General features: G+C 45.2%; 1 protein-coding gene across 4 annotated transcripts in view; it reads right to left on the bottom strand.

Moving 5' to 3' along the window:
* LOC141165470 (TSC22 domain family protein 4-like) overlaps positions 1-13,133 on the bottom strand; it is a 223,775-nt gene that overhangs the window by 30,234 nt on the left and 180,408 nt on the right. The gene's annotated exons all lie outside the window — the stretch shown is intronic.

Here is a 13,133-nt window from a genome sequence, read left to right as displayed (position 1 = left end):
GTGTAGTGTAGAGCTGTGTACAGTACAGGAATAGTAGATACAGGACAGGATGGAGGTGTAGTGTAGAGCTGTGTACAGTACAGGAATAGTAGATACAGGACAGGATGGAGGGGTAGTGTAGAGCTGTGTGTAAAGTATAGGAATAGTAGATACAGGACAGGATGGAGGTGTAGTGTAGAGCTGTGTGTAAGGTACAGGAATAGTAGATACAGGACAGGATGGAGGTGTAGTGTAGAGCTGTGTACAGTACAGGAATAGTAGATACAGGACAGGATGGAGGTGTAGTGTAGAGCTGTGTACAGTACAGGAATAGTAGATACAGGACAGGATGGAGGTGTAGTGTAGAGCTGTGTGTACAGTACAGGAATAGTAGATACAGGACAGGATGGAGGTGTAGTGTAGAGCTGTGTACAGGAATAGTAGATACAGGACAGGATGGAGGTGTAGTGTAGAGCTGTGTACAGGAATAGTAGATACAGGACAGGATGGAGGTGTAGTGTAGAGCTGTGTACAGGAATAGTAGATACAGGACAGGATGGAGGTGTAGTTTAGAGCTGTGTACAGTACAGGAATAGTAGATACAGGTCAGGATGGAGGTGTAGTGTAGAGCTGTGTACAGGAATAGTAGATACAGGACAGGATGGAGGTGTAGTGTAGAGCTGTGTGTACAGTACAGTAATAGTAGATACAGGACAGGATGGAGGTGTAGTGTAGAGCTGTGTATACAGTACAGGAATAGTAGATACTGGACAGGATGGAGGTGTAGTGTAGAGCTGTGTGTACAGTACAGGAATAGTAGATGCAGGACAGGATGGAGGTGTAGTGTAGAGCTGTGTGTACAGTACAGGAATAGTAGATGCAGGACAGGATGTAGGTGTAGTGTAGAGCTGTGTGTACAGTACAGGAATAGTAGATACAGGACAGGATGGAGATGTAGTGTAGAGCTGTGTGTACAGTACAGGAATAGTAGATGCAGGACAGGATAGAGGTGTAGTATATAGCTGTGTGTACAGTACAGGAATAGTAGATGCAGGACAGGATGGAGGTGTAGTGTAGAGCTGTGTGTACAGTACAGGAATAGTAGATGCAGGACAGGATGGAGGTGTAGTGTAGAGCTGTGTACAGTACAGGAATAGTTGATACAGGACAGGATGGAGGTGTAGTGTAGAGCTGTGTGTACAGTACAGGAATAGTAGATGCAGGACAGGATAGAGGTGTAGTATAGAGCTGTGTGTACAGTACAGGAATAGTAGATGCAGGACAGGATGGAGGTGTAGTGTAGAGCTGTGTGTACAGTACAGGAATAGTAGATGCAGGACAGGATAGAGGTGTAGTATAGAGCTGTGTGTACAGTACAGGAATAGTAGATGCAGGACAGGATGGAGGTGTAGTGTAGAGCTGTGTGTACAGTACAGGAATAGTAGATACAGGACAGGATAGAGGTGTAGTGTAGAGCTGTGTGTACAGTACAGGAATAGTAGATACAGGACAGGATGGAGGTGTAGTGTAGCGCTGTGTGTACAGTACAGGAATAGTAGATGCAGGACAGGATAGAGGTGTAGTGTAGCGCTGTGTGTACAGTACAGGAATAGTAGATGCAGGACAGGATGGAGGTGTAGTGTAGCGCTGTGTGTACAGTACAGGAATAGTAGATGCAGGACAGGATAGAGGTGTAGTATAGAGCTGTGTGTACAGTACAGGAATAGTAGATGCAGGACAGGATGGAGGTGTAGTGTAGAGCTGTGTGTACAGTACAGGAATAGTAGATACAGGACAGGATAGAGGTGTAGTGTAGAGCTGTGTGTACAGTACAGGAATAGTAGATACAGGACAGGATGGAGGTGTAGTGTAGAGCTGTGTGTACAGTACAGGAATAGTAGATACAGGACAGGATGGAGATGTAGTGTAGAGCTGTGTGTACAGTACAGGAATAGTAGATGCAGGACAGGATAGAGGTGTAGTATATAGCTGTGTGTACAGTACAGGAATAGTAGATGCAGGACAGGATGGAGGTGTAGTGTAGAGCTGTGTGTACAGTACAGGAATAGTAGATGCAGGACAGGATGGAGGTGTAGTGTAGAGCTGTGTGTACAGTACAGGAATAGTAGATACAGGACAGGATAGAGGTGTAGTGTAGAGCTGTGTGTACAGGACAGGAATAGTAGATGCAGGACAGGATGGAGGTGTAGTGTAGAGCTGTGTGTAAAGTACAGGAATAGTAGATACAGGACAGGATGGAGGTGTAGTGTAGAGCTGTGTGTACAGTACAGGAATAGTAGATACAGGACAGGATGGAGGTGTAGGGTAGAGCTGTGTGTACAGTACAGGAATAGTAGATACAGGACAGGATGGAGGTGTAGTGTAGAGCTGTGTGTACAGTATAGGAATAGTAGATACAGGACAGGATGGAGGTGTAGTATAGAGCTGTGTGTACAATACAGGAATAGTAGATACAGGACAGGATGGAGGTGTAGTGTAGAGCTGTGTGTACAGTATAGGAATAGTAGATACAGGACAGGATGGAGGTGTAGTGTAGAGCTGTGTGTACAGTACAGGAATAGTAGATACAGGACAGGATGGAGGTGTAGTGTAGAGCTGTGTACAGTACAGGAATAGTAGATACAGGACAGGATGGAGGTGTAGTGTAGAGCTGTGTACAGTACAGGAATAGTAGATACAGGACAGGATGGAGGTGTAGTGTAGAGCTGTGTACAGTACAGGAATAGTAGATACAGGACAGGATACAGGTGTAGTGTAGAGCTGTGTACAGTACAGGAATGGTAGATACAAGACAGGATGGAGGTGTAGTGTAGAGCTGTGTGTACAGTACAGGAATAGTAGATACAGGACAGGATGGAGGTGTAGTGTAGAGCTGTGTACAGTACAGGAATAGTAGATACAGGACAGGATGGAGGTGTAGTGTAGAGCTGTGTACAGTACAGGAATAGTAGATATAGGACAGGATAGAGGTGTAGTGTAGAGCTGTGTGTAAAGTATAGGAATAGTAGATACAGGACAGGATGGAGGTGTAGTGTAGAGCTGTGTGTAAGGTACAGGAATAGTAGATACAGGACAGGATGGAGGTGTAGTGTAGAGCTGTGTACAGTACAGGAATAGTAGATACAGGACAGGATGGAGGTGTAGTGTAGAGCTGTGTACAGTACAGGAATAGTAGATACAGGACAGGATGGAGGTGTAGTGTAGAGCTGTGTGTACAGTACAGGAATAGTAGATACAGGACAGGATGGAGGTGTAGTGTAGAGCTGTGTACAGGAATAGTAGATACAGGACAGGATGGAGGTGTAGTGTAGAGCTGTGTACAGGAATAGTAGATACAGGACAGGATGGAGGTGTAGTGTAGAGCTGTGTACAGGAATAGTAGATACAGGACAGGATGGAGGTGTAGTTTAGAGCTGTGTACAGTACAGGAATAGTAGATACAGGTCAGGATGGAGGTGTAGTGTAGAACTGTGTACAGGAATAGTAGATACAGGACAGGATGGAGGTGTAGTGTAGAGCTGTGTATACAGTACAGTAATAGTAGATACAGGACAGGATGGAGGTGTAGTGTAGAGCTGTGTATACAGTACAGGAATAGTAGATACAGGACAGGATGGAGGTGTAGTGTAGAGCTGTGTGTACAGTACAGGAATAGTAGATGCAGGACAGGATGTAGGTGTAGTGTAGAGCTGTGTGTACAGTACAGGAATAGTAGATACAGGACAGGATGGAGGTGTAGTGTAGAGCTGTGTACAGTACAGGAATAGTAGATACAGGACAGGATGGAGGTGTAGTGTAGAGCTGTGTGTACAGTACAGGAATAGTAGATACAGGACAGGATGGAGGTGTAGTGTAGAGCTGTGTGTACAGTACAGGAATAGTAGATACAGGACAGGATGGAGGTGTAGTGTAGAGCTGTGTGTACAGTACAGGAATAGTAGATACAGGACAGGATGGAGGTGTAGTGTAGAGCTGTGTACAGTACAGGAATAGTAGATACAGGACAGGATGGAGGTGTAGTGTAGAGCTGTGTATACAGTACAGGAATAGTGGATACAGGACAGGATGGAGGTGTAGTGTAGAGCTGTGTGTACAGTACAGGAATAGTAGATACAGGACAGGATGGAGGTGTAGTGTAGAGCTGTGTATACAGTACAGGAATAGTAGATACAGGACAGGATGGAGGTGTAGTGTAGAGCTGTGTGTACAGTACAGGAATAGTAGATGCAGGACAGGATGGAGGTGTAGTGTAGAGCTGTGTGTACAGTACAGGAATAGTAGATGCAGGACAGGATGTAGGTGTAGTGTAGAGCTGTGTGTACAGTACAGGAATAGTAGATACAGGACAGGATGGAGATGTAGTGTAGAGCTGTGTGTACAGTACAGGAATAGTAGATGCAGGACAGGATAGAGGTGTAGTATATAGCTGTGTGTACAGTACAGGAATAGTAGATGCAGGACAGGATGGAGGTGTAGTGTAGAGCTGTGTGTACAGTACAGGAATAGTAGATGCAGGACAGGATGGAGGTGTAGTGTAGCGCTGTGTGTACAGTACAGGAATAGTAGATGCAGGACAGGATAGAGGTGTAGTATAGAGCTGTGTGTACAGTACAGGAATAGTAGATGCAGGACAGGATGGAGGTGTAGTGTAGAGCTGTGTGTACAGTACAGGAATAGTAGATGCAGGACAGGATGGAGGTGTAGTGTAGAGCTGTGTGTACAGTACAGGAATAGTAGATACAGGACAGGATAGAGGTGTAGTGTAGAGCTGTGTGTACAGTACAGGAATAGTAGATGCAGGACAGGATGGAGGTGTAGTGTAGAGCTGTGTGTACAGTACAGGAATAGTAGATACAGGACAGGATGGAGGTGTAGTGTAGAGCTGTGTGTACAGTACAGGAATAGTAGATACAGGACAGGATGGAGGTGTAGGGTAGAGCTGTGTGTACAGTACAGGAATAGTAGATACAGGACAGGATGGAGGTGTAGTGTAGAGCTGTGTGTACAGTATAGGAATAGTAGATACAGGACAGGATGGAGGTGTAGTATAGAGCTGTGTGTACAGTACAGGAATAGTAGATACAGGACAGGATAGAGGTGTAGTGTAGAGCTGTGTGTACAGTACAGGAATAGTAGATGCAGGACAGGATGGAGGTGTAGTGTAGAGCTGTGTGTAAAGTACAGGAATAGTAGATACAGGACAGGATGGAGGTGTAGTGTAGAGCTGTGTGTACAGTACAGGAATAGTAGATACAGGACAGGATGGAGGTGTAGGGTAGAGCTGTGTGTACAGTACAGGAATAGTAGATACAGGACAGGATGGAGGTGTAGTGTAGAGCTGTGTGTACAGTATAGGAATAGTAGATACAGGACAGGATGGAGGTGTAGTATAGAGCTGTGTGTACAGTACAGGAATAGTAGATACAGGACAGGATGGAGGTGTAGTGTAGAGCTGTGTGTACAGTATAGGAATAGTAGATACAGGACAGGATGGAGGTGTAGTGTAGAGCTGTGTACAGTACAGGAATAGTAGATATAGGACAGGATAGAGGTGTAGTGTAGAGCTGTGTGTAAAGTATAGGAATAGTAGATACAGGACAGGATGGAGGTGTAGTGTAGAGCTGTGTGTAAGGTACAGGAATAGTAGATACAGGACAGGATGGAGGTGTAGTGTAGAGCTGTGTACAGTACAGGAATAGTAGATACAGGACAGGATGGAGGTGTAGTGTAGAGCTGTGTACAGTACAGGAATAGTAGATACAGGACAGGATGGAGGTGTAGTGTAGAGCTGTGTGTACAGTACAGGAATAGTAGATACAGGACAGGATGGAGGTGTAGTGTAGAGCTGTGTACAGGAATAGTAGATACAGGACAGGATGGAGGTGTAGTGTAGAGCTGTGTACAGGAATAGTAGATACAGGACAGGATGGAGGTGTAGTGTAGAGCTGTGTACAGGAATAGTAGATACAGGACAGGATGGAGGTGTAGTTTAGAGCTGTGTACAGTACAGGAATAGTAGATACAGGTCAGGATGGAGGTGTAGTGTAGAACTGTGTACAGGAATAGTAGATACAGGACAGGATGGAGGTGTAGTGTAGAGCTGTGTATACAGTACAGTAATAGTAGATACAGGACAGGATGGAGGTGTAGTGTAGAGCTGTGTATACAGTACAGGAATAGTAGATACAGGACAGGATGGAGGTGTAGTGTAGAGCTGTGTGTACAGTACAGGAATAGTAGATGCAGGACAGGATGTAGGTGTAGTGTAGAGCTGTGTGTACAGTACAGGAATAGTAGATACAGGACAGGATGGAGGTGTAGTGTAGAGCTGTGTACAGTACAGGAATAGTAGATACAGGACAGGATGGAGGTGTAGTGTAGAGCTGTGTGTACAGTACAGGAATAGTAGATACAGGACAGGATGGAGGTGTAGTGTAGAGCTGTGTGTACAGTACAGGAATAGTAGATACAGGACAGGATGGAGGTGTAGTGTAGAGCTGTGTGTACAGTACAGGAATAGTAGATACAGGACAGGATGGAGGTGTAGTGTAGAGCTGTGTACAGTACAGGAATAGTAGATACAGGACAGGATGGAGGTGTAGTGTAGAGCTGTGTATACAGTACAGGAATAGTGGATACAGGACAGGATGGAGGTGTAGTGTAGAGCTGTGTGTACAGTACAGGAATAGTAGATACAGGACAGGATGGAGGTGTAGTGTAGAGCTGTGTATACAGTACAGGAATAGTAGATACAGGACAGGATGGAGGTGTAGTGTAGAGCTGTGTGTACAGTACAGGAATAGTAGATGCAGGACAGGATGGAGGTGTAGTGTAGAGCTGTGTGTACAGTACAGGAATAGTAGATGCAGGACAGGATGTAGGTGTAGTGTAGAGCTGTGTGTACAGTACAGGAATAGTAGATACAGGACAGGATGGAGATGTAGTGTAGAGCTGTGTGTACAGTACAGGAATAGTAGATGCAGGACAGGATAGAGGTGTAGTATATAGCTGTGTGTACAGTACAGGAATAGTAGATGCAGGACAGGATGGAGGTGTAGTGTAGAGCTGTGTGTACAGTACAGGAATAGTAGATGCAGGACAGGATGGAGGTGTAGTGTAGCGCTGTGTGTACAGTACAGGAATAGTAGATGCAGGACAGGATAGAGGTGTAGTATAGAGCTGTGTGTACAGTACAGGAATAGTAGATGCAGGACAGGATGGAGGTGTAGTGTAGAGCTGTGTGTACAGTACAGGAATAGTAGATGCAGGACAGGATGGAGGTGTAGTGTAGAGCTGTGTGTACAGTACAGGAATAGTAGATACAGGACAGGATAGAGGTGTAGTGTAGAGCTGTGTGTACAGTACAGGAATAGTAGATGCAGGACAGGATGGAGGTGTAGTGTAGAGCTGTGTGTACAGTACAGGAATAGTAGATACAGGACAGGATGGAGGTGTAGTGTAGAGCTGTGTGTACAGTACAGGAATAGTAGATACAGGACAGGATGGAGGTGTAGGGTAGAGCTGTGTGTACAGTACAGGAATAGTAGATACAGGACAGGATGGAGGTGTAGTGTAGAGCTGTGTGTACAGTATAGGAATAGTAGATACAGGACAGGATGGAGGTGTAGTATAGAGCTGTGTGTACAGTACAGGAATAGTAGATACAGGACAGGATAGAGGTGTAGTGTAGAGCTGTGTGTACAGTACAGGAATAGTAGATGCAGGACAGGATGGAGGTGTAGTGTAGAGCTGTGTGTAAAGTACAGGAATAGTAGATACAGGACAGGATGGAGGTGTAGTGTAGAGCTGTGTGTACAGTACAGGAATAGTAGATACAGGACAGGATGGAGGTGTAGGGTAGAGCTGTGTGTACAGTACAGGAATAGTAGATACAGGACAGGATGGAGGTGTAGTGTAGAGCTGTGTGTACAGTATAGGAATAGTAGATACAGGACAGGATGGAGGTGTAGTATAGAGCTGTGTGTACAGTACAGGAATAGTAGATACAGGACAGGATGGAGGTGTAGTGTAGAGCTGTGTGTACAGTATAGGAATAGTAGATACAGGACAGGATGGAGGTGTAGTGTAGAGCTGTGTGTACAGTACAGGAATAGTAGATACAGGACAGGATGGAGGTGTAGTGTAGAGCTGTGTACAGTACAGGAATAGTAGATACAGGACAGGATGGAGGTGTAGTGTAGAGCTGTGTACAGTACAGGAATAGTAGATACAGGACAGGATGGAGGTGTAGTGTAGAGCTGTGTACAGTACAGGAATAGTAGATACAGGACAGGATACAGGTGTAGTGTAGAGCTGTGTACAGTACAGGAATGGTAGATACAAGACAGGATGGAGGTGTAGTGTAGAGCTGTGTGTACAGTACAGGAATAGTAGATACAGGACAGGATGGAGGTGTAGTGTAGAGCTGTGTACAGTACAGGAATAGTAGATACAGGACAGGATGGAGGTGTAGTGTAGAGCTGTGTACAGTACAGGAATAGTAGATATAGGACAGGATAGAGGTGTAGTGTAGAGCTGTGTACAGTACAGGAATAGTAGATACAGGACAGGATGGAGGTGTAGTGTAGAGCTGTGTGTAAAGTATAGGAATAGTAGATACAGGACAGGATGGAGGTGTAGTGTAGAGCTGTGTGTAAGGTACAGGAATAGTAGATACAGGACAGGATGGAGGTGTAGTGTAGAGCTGTGTACAGTACAGGAATAGTAGATACAGGACAGGATGGAGGTGTAGTGTAGAGCTGTGTACAGTACAGGAATAGTAGATACAGGACAGGATGGAGGTGTAGTGTAGAGCTGTGTGTACAGTACAGGAATAGTAGATACAGGACAGGATGGAGGTGTAGTGTAGAGCTGTGTACAGGAATAGTAGATACAGGACAGGATGGAGGTGTAGTGTAGAGCTGTGTACAGGAATAGTAGATGCAGGACAGGATGTAGGTGTAGTGTAGAGCTGTGTGTACAGTACAGGAATAGTAGATACAGGACAGGATGGAGATGTAGTGTAGAGCTGTGTGTACAGTACAGGAATAGTAGATGCAGGACAGGATAGAGGTGTAGTATATAGCTGTGTGTACAGTACAGGAATAGTAGATGCAGGACAGGATGGAGGTGTAGTGTAGAGCTGTGTGTACAGTACAGGAATAGTAGATGCAGGACAGGATGGAGGTGTAGTGTAGAGCTGTGTGTACAGTACAGGAATAGTAGATACAGGACAGGATGGAGGTGTAGTGTAGCGCTGTGTGTACAGTACAGGAATAGTAGATGCAGGACAGGATAGAGGTGTAGTATAGAGCTGTGTGTACAGTACAGGAATAGTAGATGCAGGACAGGATGGAGGTGTAGTGTAGAGCTGTGTGTACAGTACAGGAATAGTAGATGCAGGACAGGATGGAGGTGTAGTGTAGAGCTGTGTGTACAGTACAGGAATAGTAGATACAGGACAGGATAGAGGTGTAGTGTAGAGCTGTGTGTACAGTACAGGAATAGTAGATGCAGGACAGGATGGAGGTGTAGTGTAGAGCTGTGTGTACAGTACAGGAATAGTAGATACAGGACAGGATAGAGGTGTAGTGTAGAGCTGTGTACAGTACAGGAATAGAAGATACAGGACAGGATGGAGGTGTAGTGTGGAGCTGTGTACAGTACAGGAATAGTAGATACAGGACAGGATGGAGGTGTAGTGTAGAGCTGTGTACAGTACAGGAATAGTAGATACAAGACAGGATGGAGGTGTAGTGTAGAGCTGTGTATACAGTACAGGAATAGTAGATACAGGACAGGATGGAGGTGTAGTGTAGAGCTGTGTGTACAGTACAGGAATAGTAGATGCAGGACAGGATGTAGGTGTAGTGTAGAGCTGTGTGTACAGTACAGGAATAGTAGATACAGGACAGGATGGAGGTGTAGTGTAGAGCTGTGTGTACAGTACAGGAATAGTAGATACAGGACAGGATGGAGGTGTAGTGTAGAGCTGTGTGTACAGTACAGGAATAGTAGATACAGGACAGGATGGAGGTGTAGTGTAGAGCTGTGTGTACAGTACAGGAATAGTAGATACAGGACAGGATGGAGGTGTAGTGTAGAGCTGTGTACAGTACAGGAATAGTAGATACAGGACAGGATGGAGGTGTAGTGTAGAGCTGTGTATACAGTACAGGAATAGTGGATACAGGACAGGATGGAGGTGTAGTGTAGAGCTGTGTGTACAGTACAGGAATAGTAGATACAGGACAGGATGGAGATGTAGTGTAGAGCTGTATACAGTACAGGAATAGTAGATACAGGACAGGATGGAGGTGTAGTGTAGAGCTGTGTGTACAGTACAGGAATAGTAGATGCAGGACAGGATGGAGGTGTAGTGTAGAGCTGTGTGTACAGTACAGGAATAGTAGATGCAGGACAGGATGTAGGTGTAGTGTAGAGCTGTGTGTACAGTACAGGAATAGTAGATACAGGACAGGATGGAGATGTAGTGTAGAGCTGTGTGTACAGTACAGGAATAGTAGATGCAGGACAGGATAGAGGTGTAGTATATAGCTGTGTGTACAGTACAGGAATAGTAGATGCAGGACAGGATGGAGGTGTAGTGTAGAGCTGTGTGTACAGTACAGGAATAGTAGATGCAGGACAGGATGGAGGTGTAGTGTAGCTCTGTGTGTACAGTACAGGAATAGTAGATGCAGGACAGGATAGAGGTGTAGTATAGAGCTGTGTGTACAGTACAGGAATAGTGGATGGAGGTGTAGTGTAGAGCTGTGTGTACAGTACAGGAATAGTAGATGCAGGACAGGATGGAGGTGTAGTGTAGAGCTGTGTGTACAGTACAGGAATAGTAGATACAGGACAGGATAGAGGTGTAGTGTAGAGCTGTGTGTACAGTACAGGAATAGTAGATGCAGGACAGGATGGAGGTGTAGTGTAGAGCTGTGTGTACAGTACAGGAATAGTAGATACAGGACAGGATGGAGGTGTAGTGTAGAGCTGTGTGTACAGTACAGGAATAGTAGATACAGGACAGGATGGAGGTGTAGGGTAGAGCTGTGTGTACAGTACAGGAATAGTAGATACAGGACAGGATGGAGGTGTAGTGTAGAGCTGTGTGTACAGTATAGGAATAGTAGATACAGGACAGGATGGAGGTGTAGTATAGAGCTGTGTGTACAGTACAGGAATAGTAGATACAGGACAGGATGGAGGTGTAGTGTAGAGCTGTGTGTACAGTATAGGAATAGTAGATACAGGACAGGATGGAGGTGTAGTGTAGAGCTGTGTGTACAGTACAGGAATAGTAGATACAGGACAGGATGGAGGTGTAGTGTAGAGCTGTGTACAGTACAGGAATAGTAGATACAGGACAGGATGGAGGTGTAGTGTAGAGCTGTGTACAGTACAGGAATAGTAGATACAGGACAGGATACAGGTGTAGTGTAGAGCTGTGTACAGTACAGGAATGGTAGATACAGGACAGGATGGAGGTGTAGTGTAGAGCTGTGTACAGTACAGGAACAGTAGATACAGGACAGGATGGAGGTGTAGTGTAGAGCTGTGTACAGTACAGGAATAGTAGATACAGGACAGGATGGAGGTGTAGTGTAGAGCTGTGTACAGTACAGGAATAGTAGATACAGGACAGGATGGAGGTGTAGTGTAGAGCTGTGTGTACAGTACAGGAATAGTAGATACAGGATAGGATAGAGGTGTAGTGTAGAGCTGTGTACAGTACAGGAATAGTAGATACAAGACAGGATGGAGGTGTAGTGTAGAGCTGTGTGTACAGTACAGGAATAGTAGATACAGGACAGGATGGAGGTGTAGTGTAGAGCTGTGTGTACAGTACAGGAATAGTAGATACAGGACAGGATAGAGGTGTAGTGTAGAGCTGTGTACAGTACAGGAATAGTAGATACAAGACAGGATGGAGGTGTAGTGTAGAGCTGTGTACAGTACAGGAATAGTAGATACAGGACAGGATGGAGGTGTAGTGTAGATCTGTGTGTACAGTACAGGAATAGTAGATACAGGACAGGATAGAGGTGTAGTGTAGAGCTGTGTGTACAGTACAGGAATAGATACAGGACAGGATAGAGGTGTAGTGTAGAGCTGTGTACAGTACAGGAATAGTAGATACAGGACAGGATGGAGGTGTAGTGTAGAGCTGTGTGTACAGTACAGGAATAGTAGATACAGGACAGGATAGAGGTGTAGTGTAGAGCTGTGTACAGTACAGGAATAGTAGATACAGGACAGGATGGAGGTGTAGTGTGGAGCTGTGTACAGTACAGGAATAGTAGATACAGGACAGGATGGAGGTGTAGTGTAGAGCTGTGTACAGTACAGGAATAGTAGATACAAGACAGGATGGAGGTGTAGTGTAGAGCTGTGTGTACAGTACAGGAATAGTAGATACAGGACAGGATGGAGGTGTAGTGTAGAGCTGTGTGTACAGTACAGGAATAGTAGATACAGGACAGGATGGAGGTGTAGTGTAGAGCTGTGTGTACAGTACAGGAATAATAGATACAGGACAGGATGGAGGTGTAGTGTAGAGCTGTGTACAGTACAGGAATAGTAGATACAGGACAGGATGGAGGTGTAGTGTAGAGCTGTGTGTACAGTACAGGAATAGTAGATACAGGACAGGATGAAGGTGTAGTGTAGAGCTGTGTGTACAGTACAGGAATAATAGATACAGGACAGGATGGAGGTGTAGTGTGGAGCTGTGTACAGTACAGGAATAGTAGATACAGGACAGGATGGAGGTGTAGTGTAGAGCTGTGTACAGTACAGGAATAGTAGATACAGGACAGGATGGAGGTGTAGTGTAGAGCTGTGTGTACAGTACAGGAATAGTAGATACAGGACAGGATGGAGGTGTAGTGTAGAGCTGTGTACAGTACAGGAATAGTAGATACAGGACAGGATGGAGGTGTAGTGTAGAGCTGTGTGTACAGTACAGGAATAGTAGATACAGGACACGATGGAGGTGTAGTGTAGAGCTGTGTATAGTACAGGAATAGATACAGGACAGGATGGAGGTGTAGTGTAGAGCTGTGTACAGTACAGGAATAGTAGATACAGGACAGGATGGAGGTGTAGTGTAGAGCTGTGTGTAC

This window comes from Phyllobates terribilis, unplaced genomic scaffold, assembly GCF_046119375.1.
Source record: "Phyllobates terribilis strain yellow unplaced genomic scaffold, ASM4611937v1 Scaffold_11__3_contigs__length_659146591, whole genome shotgun sequence".
Lineage (NCBI taxonomy): Eukaryota > Metazoa > Chordata > Amphibia > Anura > Dendrobatidae > Phyllobates > Phyllobates terribilis.
This window is presented reverse-complemented; position numbering and strand designations above follow the sequence as displayed.